The sequence below is a fragment of the Scyliorhinus torazame genome, chromosome 19, assembly GCF_047496885.1.
Source record: "Scyliorhinus torazame isolate Kashiwa2021f chromosome 19, sScyTor2.1, whole genome shotgun sequence".
Classification (NCBI taxonomy): Eukaryota; Metazoa; Chordata; class Chondrichthyes; order Carcharhiniformes; family Scyliorhinidae; genus Scyliorhinus; species Scyliorhinus torazame.
Window position 1 is genome coordinate 36749595 of NC_092725.1, and position 12713 is coordinate 36762307.

Sequence of the window (12713 nt, forward strand, 5' to 3'; positions counted from 1 at the left end):
CCCAGGCGATTCTCCCAACCGGCGCGTGAGTGGAGAATCCCGCCCCCTATCCCGCAGAATCCTTTCCAATATTTTGCTCACAACAGACGTAAGATTGATGGGTCTGTTATTCCCAGAGATTTCCCTATTCCCTTTCTTGAACAGGGGAACAACATTCGCCTCCCTCCAATCATCCGGTACTACTCCAGTGGAGAATGAGGGCGCAAAGATCATCGCCAACGGCGCAGCATCTCCTCCCTCCCTTCCCGTAGTAACCTTGGGTATATCCCGGCAGGTCCAGGGGGCCCATCTATCCTGATGCTTTTCAAAATTTCCAGCACATCCTCCTTCTTAATATCAACCTGTTCGAGTCTATTAACCTGGTTCACACTGTTCTCATGGGCAACAAGGTCCCTCTCGCTCTCGTGAATACTGAAGCAAAGTATTCATTTAGGGCCTCCCCCATCTCTTCAGACTCTAGGCACAAGTTCCCTCCACTATCCCTGATCGGCCCTACTCTCACTCTGAGCATCCTCTTATTTCTCTATTCTCTAGAGTTTCAAAACTGAGAGCTTCACTCACTGATATGTGCAAAGTTCTTGCAACTCAGGTACCAAACGGATGTTTCCCATGGCCACCCGACATAGGTTGCCAAAATAATAGGCATTTAGGACAGAGATGAAGAATAGCTGAAGACGGTTGGGCCTAGGGCAATGGCGAACACATGCAGCAAGATCCTACGACTGTAATTAATGACCAAGAACAATAAACTACCTTTTCTGCAGGGTATGCCTCAAACCAGGAAAACAGAACAGTTAAGTCTGAAAGACTACATTAGTGTTTCTCTCCATCCCTCCTCCTCCAATCAAAAAAAAAGGCACTGTGAGGAGGACAAGCAAGGGTAAAGAAAGGTATCACGGTCAGCAGATAGCTTCTGGGAGAAGTAAACTCAGTCACTTCGACCAGCAGGTAGGTAATTGGCAGATGACTGGTCGGTAGTTTTTCCTTTAATTTTTCTCTTTTTCTCTTGGTATTGTAGTTGTTGTTGCAAGTTAACATTAAAGGTTAAGACATGGCTGGAGATCCCAGACCCATGTCATGCTCCTCTTGTGCAATGTGAGAGTTCAGGGGCGAAATTCTCCCCCAACGGCGCGATGTCCGCCGACATGCGCCAAACACGGCGCCAATCAGACGGCCATCGCGCCGGCCCAAAGGTGCGGAATGCTCCGCATCTTTGGCAGCCTAGCCCCAACATTGAGGGGCTAGGCCGACGCCGGAGGGATTTCCGCCCCGCCAGCTGGTGGAAATGGCGTTTTTTTGCCCCGCCAGCTGGCGCGGAAATGCGGCGCATGCGCGGGAGCGTCAGCGGCCGCTGACAGCTTCCCGGTGCATGCGCAGGAGCGTCAGTGGCCGCTGTCAGTTTCCCGCGCATGCGCAGTGGGGAGAGTCTCTTCCGCCTCCGCCATGGTGGAGGCCGTAGCAGAGGCGGAAGGGAAAGAGTGCCCCCACGGCACAGGCTCGCCCACGGATCGGTGGGCCCCGATTGCGGGCCAGGCCACCGTGGGGGCACCCCCCGGGGTCAGATCGCCCCGCGCCCCCCCCCCCTAGGACCCCGGAGCCCGCCCACGCCGCCTGGTCCCGCCGGTAAATACCAGGTTTGATTTACGCCGGCGGGACAGGCAATTTTTGGATGGGACTTCGGCCCATCCGGGCCGGAGAATCCAGCGGGGGGTCTCGCCAACCGGTGCGGCCCGATTCCCGCCCCTGCCCAATCTCCGGTACCGGAGACTTCGGCGGGGGTGGGATTCACGGCGGCCTACGGCCATTCTCCGACCCGGCGGGGCTCGGAGAATGACGCCCCAGGGACGTGACGACTGTCCCTGGCTCGTTCGTTGCAAGACGTGTTTCTAGCTGCAGCTCCTGTTAGACCACTTGACGGCCCTGGAGCTGCAGATGGATTCACTTTGGAGCATCCACGATGCTGAGAAAGTTGTGGATGTTTAGCAATTAGGTCACACTGCAGATAAAGAGTACTAAGGGAGATAGGAAATTGGTGACCACCAGACAGAGGAAGAGCAGGAAGGCAATACAGGGGTCCACGGCGGTCATCTCACTCCAAAATAGGTATATCGTTTTGGATACTGTTGGGGGAAATGGATCATCAGGGGAAGGCAGCCGTAGCCAGTTTCATGGCACCATGGCTGCCTCTGCTGCGCAGGAGGGCAGGGAAATTAGTGGTAGAGCAAGAGTAATAAGGGATTCGATTTTAAGGGGAGTAGACAGGCGTTTCTGTGCATGCAAACGAGACTCCAGGAAAGTATGTTGCCACCCGGGTGCAAGAGTCCTGGATGTTTCAGAGCGGCTGCAGGACATTCTAAAGGGGGAGGGGGAGCAGCCAGCTGTCCTGCTGCATAAAGGCACCAACGATAACGGTAAAAAAACGGGATGAGGTCCAACATGCTGAATTTAGGGAGTTAGGAGTAAAGTAAAAAGTCGGACCTCAAAGGTAGTAACCTGCGGATTGCTACAAGTGCCACGTTCTAGACAGAGTAGGGACGACAGGATAGACATGATGAATGCGTGGCTTGAGAGATGGTGCAGGAGGGAGTGATTCAGATTTGTGGGACATTGGAACCGGTTCTGGGAGAGCAGGCACCATTACAAATCGGATGGTCTACACCTGGGCAGGACTGGGACCTATGTCCTAGGGGGAGTGTTTGCTAGTGCTGTTGGGGAGGGTTTAAACTAATGTGGCGGGGGATGGAAACCAATGCAGGAATTCAGAGGGTAGTTAAGAGGGGATAGAAACAAAAGCTAGTAAGTTGAAAAGTGGAAGGCAGAGAAACAGATTGAAATGCGCAGGGATGTGGGAACCAGAGCAATTTGGTCAACAATAGGCCCTTTGGCCCTCCAAGCCTGTACTGGTCATGATACCAACCTTCGCCAAAACCCTCAACGCTTCCTAGTACCCTATCTCTCTATAGCCATCCTATCCAGGTGTTGGTCAAAATGCGTTTTCAACATCGTTACTGTATCTGCTTCCACAACCTCCCCTGGCAACGTGTTCCAGGCACTCACCATCTGCAAAAAAAACCTGCCTCACATATCTCCTCTAAACTTTGCCCCACAGAGCTTAAACCTATGCCCCCTGGTGACTGGCCCCTCCACCCTGTGAAAGAGTGCCTGCCCATCCACTCTGTCCATGCCCCTCATAATCTTGTAGACCTCTATCTGGTCACCCCTCAACCTGCGTCTTCCTAATGAAAACAGTCCCAGTCTATTCCGCCTCTCCACATAGCTAACACCCTCCAGAAGCGGCAACATCTAGTAAACCTCTTCTTCACCCTCTCTAAAGCCTCCACATTCTTCTGATAGTGTGGTGACCAGAATTGTGCGCAATATTCCAAGTGCGGCCTTACCAAGGTTCTATACAACGGTAGCATGACTTGCCGGTTTTTACGCTCGATGCTCCGTCCAATGAAAGCAAGCATTCCGTATGCTTTCTTGACTATCTTGTCCACTTGTGTTGCCACCTTCAAAGATGTGCGGAACTGCACGCCCAGATGTCTCTAATTTTCTATATTCCTAAGAGTTTTACCATTTACGGTATATTTCCCCTCTATGTTAGCCCTACCAAAATTACGTTACATTAGGGGCTGGTTTAGCACAGTGGGCTAAACAGCTGGCTTGCAATGCAGAACAATGCCAGCAGGGCGGGTTCGATTCCCGTACCGACCTCCCCGAACTGGCGCCCAAATGTGGCAACTAGGGGCTTTTCACAGTAACTTCATTGAAGACTACTTGTGACAATAAGTTATTATTATTTGTCCGGATTAAACTACATTTTCCATTTCTCTACTCAAGTCTCCTATCTATCTCTGTCCTGCTGTATCTTCTGACAATCCTCAACACTATCTGCCACTCCACCAACCTTGGTGCGATCCGCAAACTTACTAATCAGACCGGCTACATTTTCCTCCAAATCGTTTATGTATCGTACAAACAACAGAAGCCCAAGCACCGATCCCTGTGGAAAACCACATGTCACAACCTTCCATTCAGAAAAACACCCTTCTACTGCTACCCTTTGCCTCTGTGACTGAGCCAGCTCTGTATCCATCTTACCACCTCACCTCTGATCCCTTGTGACATCACCTTTTGTACCAGTCGAGCATGAGGCACCTTGTCAAAGGCTTTACTGAAGTCCATGTAAACAACATCTACCACCCTCACCTCATCAATCATCTTTGTCACCTCCTCAAAAAACTCGATTAAGTTAGTGAGGCACGACCTCCCCTTCATAAAACCATGCTGTCTATCGCTAATGAGTCTATTTGTTTCCAAATGGGTATAAATCCTGTCCCTGAGAATTCTCTCCAATAATATACCTACTATTGGGGCGTCATTCTCCGACCCCCCAGCGGGTCGGAGAATGGCCATTGGCCGCCGTGAATTCCGCCCCCGCCGCCCGCCGAAGTCTCCGAAAGGAGAAAAGTCGGCGGGGTGTTAATGGCGCCGCAGACGTCGGAGAATGGCACGGGTGGGCGCAAGGCAGCCGATTTTGGGCCTGCCGATATTCTCCCGTCCGGATGAGCCGAAGTCCCGTCGACGTGATGACGGGTCACGGCGACGTAAATCAAACGTCCTTTTAATCGGCGTCAACCTGTGCTCCAGGTTTACGCCGACCAGCGTGGAGGTGGGTGACGGCCTGGGGGGTTGGCCGCTGGGCAGGCGATGGCGTGGTCGCAGTCTGAATGTGTGGGGAGAGGTGTGTGTAGGGTTGTGTGTGTGTGTGTGTGCGGCGGGGGGGGTGGTGGTTAGAGTGGGCTGGGCTCCGGGGAGTGCCGGGAGGGGGAGTCAGTGCCGGGGAGGAGGATGGGGGGGTCCGTGCCGGGGAGGAGGACGGGGTCCGTGCCGGGGAGGAGGATGGGGTCCGTGCCGGGGAGGAGGATGGGGGGGTCCGTGCCGGGGAGGAGGACGGGGTCCGTGCCGGGGAGGAGGATGGGGTCCGTGCCGGGGAGGAGGATGGGGGGGGTCCGTGCCGGGGAGGGGGATGGGGGGGTCTGTGCCGGGGAGGGGGGTGGGGGGTCCGTGCCGGGGAGGAGGATGGGGGGGTCCGTGCCGGGAGGAGGACGGGGTCCGTGCCGGGGAGGAGGATGGGGTCCGTGCCGGGGAGGAGGATGGGGGGGGGGTCCGTGCCGGGGAGGGGGATGGGGGGTCCGTGCCGGGGAGGGGGATGGGGGGGTCACTTCCGGGGAGGAGGATGGGGTCCGTGCCGGGGGGGGGGTGCGAGGACAAGTGAGTTGGTCCACCTTGCCAGGTGCCAGCCTCCAACAGTTGGACCCATGCGGTCCATGCCACCTGGCTGGGGGGAGGAGGGGGTATGGGCAATGATGACATGTCGTCGTTCCCCCCCCCCCACGAGGCCGTCATGTTTTCCGATCAGCCAGCGATGTTGGCCGCCGTGGCGGCAGCCGCTAATGTCTATGTTGCCCTGGATGAGGAGAAGGAGGAGGAGGAGCGTGCCAAAGAGGGAGGCTGCCGCAGAGGGGCAGGCGGCAGCCGCCCAGGCTGGAGGGACACCTGACCGACAGGACGAGGATGGGGAGGTGGACGTCGCGGCCCCACGGCAACGGAGGCACCCGAGGGCGCCCCGTGTGTACCGGCCCCGGCAGTCATACCAGGACCTCATGGACATGGAATGCAGGAGGGGACTCCGGATGAGGCGGGAAACCGTGGCACACATCTGCCACCTGCTGGCACACCTGTCACCGCGTGGCACTGGCGGGGGATGCCCTCTCCCCGTGTCCGTCAAGGTTACGGTGGCCCTGAACTTTTATGCAATGGGGTCATTCCCGGCACCGAGTGGGGACCTGTCCAGCATATCGCAGACATCGGTGCACCGGTGCATCCGGGCAGTGACAGACGCCCTATATGCCATGGCGCACCGCTACATCCGCTTCCCTGTGGACCGGGCCAGCCAAGGTGCCCGGGCCGTGGACTTCTCTGCCGTGGCCGGGTTCCCCATGGTCCAGGGCGCGATTGATGGGATGCAGGTCGCCGTGCGGCCACCTGCAGATAACAGGGCCATGACCGACCTGGTTAAACCAATCGATATGTAGATTAAAATCCCCCATGATAACTGCTGTACCATTTCTACATGCATCAGTTATTTCTTTGTTTATTGCCTGCCCCACCATAATGTTACTATTTGGTGGCCTGTAGACTACTCCTATCAGTGACTTTTTCGCCTTACTATTCCTGATTTCCACCCAAATGGATTCAACCTCCATAGAACCAATGCCATCCCTTACTATTGCCCGGATGTCATCCTTAAATAACAGAGCTACACCACCTCCTTTACCATCCACTCTGTCCTTTCAATAGTTTGATACCCTTGGATATTTAACTCCCAGTCGTTACCACCCTTTAACCATGTTTCAGTAATGGCCACTAAATCATAGTCATTCACGATGATTTGCGCCATCAACTCATTTACCTTATTCGGAATACTACGAGCATTCAGGTAAAGTACACTTATGTTGGCTTTTATACCTCTGTTTTGAATCTAAACACCTTGATCAGCAACCTCTCCTAAGTTATTTTTCCTCTTAACGTTTCTCCTAATTTTCCTTGTCGTTGAACCCATATCTTCATGTAACAACCTGCCGCCTCACTTTCCATTTTTGTTTTTACTTCCTGTTCTATTCCTTTTAGTATTACTGGGCCTATTCACTGAGCTCCCCTCGGTCACTGGTACTTTGTACTGTCGCCCTTTTTGATTTTTGACTGTGGCTTCTCTGCCTTACACTTTCCCCCTTACTGCCTTTTGTTTCTGCCCTTATTTTACTACCTTCCGATTTCCTGCATCGTGTCCCACCCACCTGGGCAGCACGGTAGCATTGTGGATAGCACAATGGCTTCACAGCTCCAGGGTCCCAGGTTCGATTCTGGCTTGGGTCACTGTCTGTGCGGAGTCTGCACATCCTCCCTGTGTGTGCGTGGGTTTCCTCCGGGTGCTCCGGTTTCCTCCCTCAGTCCAAAGATGTGCAGGTCAGGTGGATTGGCCATGATAAATTGCCCATAGTGTCCAAAATTGCCCTTAGTGTTGGGTTGGGTCCTGGGGATAGGGTGGAGGTGTGGACCTTGGGTAGGGTGCTCGTTCCAAGAGCCGGTGCAGACTCGATGGGCCGAATGGCCTCCTTCTGCACCGTAAATTCTATGATGATACCTCTATGATACCTGCCACATTAGTTTAAACACTCCCCAACCGCTCTAGCAAATACGTGGCCGAAGGGATGATGTCAGGGGGAGGGTTTCAGATTCCTAGGACATCAGTTCCAGTCCTGCCCAGGTGTAACATGCCCAGTTTGTACAGGTTCCACCTCCCCCAGAACCGGTCCCAGTGCCCCAGGCATCTGAAACCCTCCCCCTGACCCACCCCTTCAGCCATGTATTCATCCTATATATCCTGTCATTTCTACTCTGACAAGCACGTGGCACGATAGTAATCCTGAGATTAGGTCCGATTTCTTAACTTTCTTCCTAGTTCCCTGTATTGTGTTTTTAGGACCTCATCCCTTTTTTTGCCTGTGTCGTTTGTACCGATGTGTACCACGACCACTGGCTGTTCATCCTCCCCCTCCAGAATGTCCTATACCACACTCCGAGACATCCTTGACCCTAGCACCAGGGAGGCAACATACAATCCTGGAGTCTCGATTGTGGCCACAGAAACGCCTGTCTATTCCCCTTGCAATTGGAATCCCCTATACGTGCTATCCACGATGCTCTCCGACTCGCGGATGCTCCACGGTGTCTCCAGCCGCCTCTCCAGCTCTGAAACTCTTGCTTCCAGTTCCAGGACCTGTAACTGGAGACACTTCCTGCACACATGCTGACCCTGGGGACTGGAGCTGTCCCCAGCCTGCCACATGGAGCATAAGGAGCAGACCACGCCTTGGAGCTGTCCTGCCATGAATTTATCAAGAACAAAAAACAAGGACCAAAGCAATTTACAGCACAGGAACAGGCCCTTCGGCCCTGCAAGCCCTTGGCGACCATGCTGCCTGATTAAACTACAATCTTCTTCACTTCCTGGGTCCGTATCCCTCTATTCCCATCCTATTCATGTATTTGTCAAGATGCCCCTTAAATGTCACTATCGTCCCTGCTTCCACCACCTCCTCCGGTAGCGAGTTCCAGGCACCCACTACCCTCTGTGTAAAAAACTTGCCTCGTACATCTACTCTAAACCTTGCCCCTCTCACCTTAAACCTATGCCCCCTAGTAATTGACCCCTCTACCCCGGGGAAAAGCCTCTGACTATCCACTCTGCCTATGCACCTCATAATTTTGTAGACCTCTATCAGGTCACCCCTCAACCTCCTTCGTTCCAGTGAGAACAAACCGAGTTTATTCAACCGCTCCTCATAGCTAATGCCCTCCATACCAGGCAACATTCTGGTAAATCTCTTCTGCACCCTCTGGTAGTGTGGCAACCAGAATTGAACACTATATTCCAAGTGTGGCCTAACTAAGGTTCTATACAGCTGCAACATGACTTGCCAATTCTTATACTCAATGCCCCGGCCAATGAAGGCAAGCATGCCGTTATGCCTTCTTGACTACCTTCTCCACCTGTGTTGCCCCTTTCAGTGACCTGTGGACCTGTACTCCTAGACCTCTTTTACTTTCAGTACTCTGGAGGGTTCTACCATTCACTGTATATTCCCTACCTGCATTAGACCTTCCAAAATGCATTACCTCACATTTGTCTGGATTAAACTCCATCTGCCATCTCTCCGCCCAAGTCTCCAAACAATCTAAATCCTGCTATATCCTCTGACAGTCCTCATCGCTATCCGCAATTCCACCAACCTTTGGGTCGTCTGCAAACTTACTAATCAGACCAGTTACATTTTCCTCCAAATCATTTATATATACTACAAACAGCAAAGGTCCCAGCACTGATCCCTGTGGAACCTCCAATTGGCCCGCCAATTAGAAAAGCATCCTTCCATTGCTACTCTCTGCCTTCTATGACCTAGCCAGTTCTGTATCCACCTTGCCAGCTCACCCCTGATCCCGTGTGACTTCACCTTTTGTACTAGTCTACCATGAGGGACCTTGTCAAAGGCCTTACTGAAGTCCATATAGACAACATCCACTGCCCTACCTGCATCAATCATCTTAGTGACCTCCTCGAAAAACTCTATCAAGTTAGTGAGACACGACCTCCCCTTCACAAAACCGTGCTGCCTCTCACTAATAAGTCCATTTGCTTCCAAATGGGAGTAGATCCTGTCTCGAAGAATTCTCTCCAGTAATTTCCCTACCACTGAAGTAAGGCTCACCGGCCTGTAGTTCCCTGGATTATCCTTGCCACCCTTCTTAAACAGAGGAACAACATTGGCTATTCTCCAGTCCTCCAGGACATCCCCTGAAGACAGTGAGGATCCAAAGATTTCTGTCAAGGCCTCAGCAATTTCCTCTCCAGCCTCCTTCAGTATTCTGGGGTAGATCCCATCAGGCCCTGGGGACTTATCTACCTTAATATTTTTTAGGACACCCAACACCTCGTCTTTTTGGATCTCAATGTGACCCAGGCTATCTACACACCCTTCTCCAGACTCAACATTTACCAATTTCTTCTCTTTGGTGAATACTGATGCAAAGTATTCATTTAGTACCTCGTCCATTTCCTCTGGCTCCACACATAGATTCCCTTGCCTATCCTTCAGTGGGCCAACCCTTTCCCTGGCTACCCTCTTGCTTTTTATGTACGTGTAAAAAGCCTTGGGATTTTCCTTAACCCTATTTGCCAATGACTTTTCGTGACCCCTTCTAGCCCTCCTGACTCCTTGCTTAAGTTCCTTCCTACTTTCCTTATATTCCACGCAGGCTACGTCTGTTCCCAGCCTTTTAGCCCTGACAATTGCCTCCTTTTTCTTTTTGACGAGGCCTACAATATCTCTCGTTATCCAAGGTTCCTGAAAATTGCCGTATTTATCCTTCTTCCTCACAGGAACGTGCCAGTCCTGAATTCCTTTCAACTGACACTTGAAAGCCTCCCACATGTCAGATGTTGATTTGACCTCAAACATCCGCCCCCAATCTATGTTCTTCAGTTCCCTCCTAATAGTGTTATAATTTGCCTTCCCCCAATTTAGCACATTCATCCTAGGACCACTCTTATCCTTGTCCACCAGTACTTTAAAACTTACTGAATTGTGGTCACTGTTACCGAAATGCTCCCCTACTGAAACATCTACCACCTGGCCGGGCTCATTCCCCAATACCAGGCCCAGTACCACCCCTTACCTAGTTGGACTGTCTACATATTGTTTTAAGGAGCCCTCCTGGATGCTCCTTACAAACTCCGCCCCGTCTAAGCCCCTGGCACTAAGTGAGTCCCAGTCAATATTGGGGAAGTTGAAGTCTCCCATCACCACAACCCTGTTGTTTTTACTCTTTTCCAAAATCTGTCTACCTATCTGCTCCTCTATCTCCCGCTGGCTGTTGGGAGGCCTGTAGTAAATCCCCAACATTGTGACTGCACCCTTCTTATTCCAGATCTCTACCCATAACGCCTCACTGCCCTCTGAGGTGTCCTCCCGCAGTACAGCTGTGATATTCTCCCTAACCAGTAGCACAACTCCGCCTCCCCTTTTACATCCCCCTCTATCCCGCCTGAAACATCTAAATCCTGGAACGTTTAGCTGCCAATCCTGCCCTTCCCTCAACCAGGTCTCTGTAATGGCAACAACATCATAGTTCCAAGTACTAATCCAAGCTCTAAGTTCATCTGCCTTACCCGTAATACTTCTTGCATTAAAATATGTTTTTAATATGCACTTCAGGCCACCAGACCCGCTGTGTTCAGCAACTTCTCCCTGCCTGCTCTGCCTCAGAGCCCCACTGTCCCTATTCCCCAGTTCTCCCTCAATGCTCTCACCTTCTGACCTAAAGCTCCCGTGCCCACCCCCCTGCCATACTAGTTTAAACCCTCCCGTGTGACACTAGCAAACCTCGCGGCCAGGATATTTATGCCTCTCCGGTTTAGATGCAGCCCGTCCTTCTTATATAGGTCACACCTGCCCCAGAAGAGCTCCCAGTGGTCTAGATAACGGAAACCCTCCCTCCTACACCAGCTGTTTAGCCACATGTTTAACTGCTCTATCGTCCTATTTCTAGCCTCACTGGAACGTGGCACAGGGAGTAATCCCGAGATTACAACCCTAGAGGTCCTGTCTTTTAACTTCCTGCCCAGCTCCCTGAACTCCTGCTGCAGGACCTCATGCCCCTTCCTGCCTATGTCATTAGTACCAATATGTACAACGACCTCTGCCTGTTTGCCCTCCCCCTTCAGGATGCCCTCTACCCGTTCGGAGACATCCTGGACCCTGGCACCAGGGAGGCAACATACCATCCTGGAGTCTCTTTCACGTCCACAGAAGTCCCTATCTGTGCCCCTGACTATAGAGTCCCCTATTACTGTTGCTCTTCTGCGCTTTGACCCTCCCTTCTGAACATCAGAGCCAGCCGTGTTGCCACTGCTCTGGATGCTGCTGTTTTCCCCTGATAGGCTATCCCCCCCCCCCAACAGTATCCAAAGGGGTATACCTGTTTGAGAGGGGGACAACCACAGGGGATTCCTGCACTGACTGCCTGCCCTTTCTGCTGGTCACCCATTTCTCTGCCTGCACCTTGGGTGTGACCACATTTATATATCTGCGATCTATGACGCTTTCCGCCACCTGCATGCTCCTAAGTGCATCCAATTGCTGCTCCAACCGAACCATGCGGTGAGGAGGTCCAGTTGGGTGCACTTTCTGCAGATGAAGCCATCCAGGACACTGGAAGCCTCCCGGACCTGCCATATCTCACAGTCAGAGCACTGCACCCCTCTAACTGACATTGCGTCAATTAATTAAAATTTAAAGTTTTTAATTAATTTATATATTTTTTTTATTTTTTCAAAGTTACTGATAACTATCTGTTTCCTAGCACTAGATTTCTAATATAAATGCGAAAGCTAAATATACTACTCTCCGATCTCTGGCTTAGATACCCCTCTAAATTATAATTAAGTAATTATGTTTAAACAGTTTAAATAGTTAATTTTGATGCAAGACGTTCTGAAACCAATCGGCAAATTACTCAAAATGCTGAACACGCCGAGAAATTCACTTTTTTTCCAATATGAATGTCTGGGGAAAAAATAGTTACTTTTGACGCAAGACGTTCTGAAACCAATCGGCAAATTACTCAAAATGCTTAACTCGCCGAGAAAATAAGTTTTTTTTCCAAAATTAATGTCTGGCAAACAATAGTTAATTTTGATGCAAGACGTTCTGAAACCAATCGGCAAATTATTCAAAATGCTTAACTCGCCGAGAAATTAAGTTTTTTCCACAATGAGTGTCTGGCAAAAAAGAGTAAATTTCAATGCAAGCCGTTCTGAAACCAATCGGCAAATTACTCAAAATGCTTAACTCGCCGAGAAATTCACTTTTTTTCCAATATGAATGTCTGGCAAAAAATAGTTAATTTTGATGCAAGCCGTTCTGAAACCAATCGGCAAATTACTCAAAATGCTTAACTCGCCGAGAAAATCACTTTTTTTCCATTATGAATGTTTGGCAAAAAATAGTTCATTTTGATCCAAGCCGTTCTGAAACCAACCGGCAAAGTACTCAAAATGCTTAACTCGCCGAGAAATTCACTTTTTT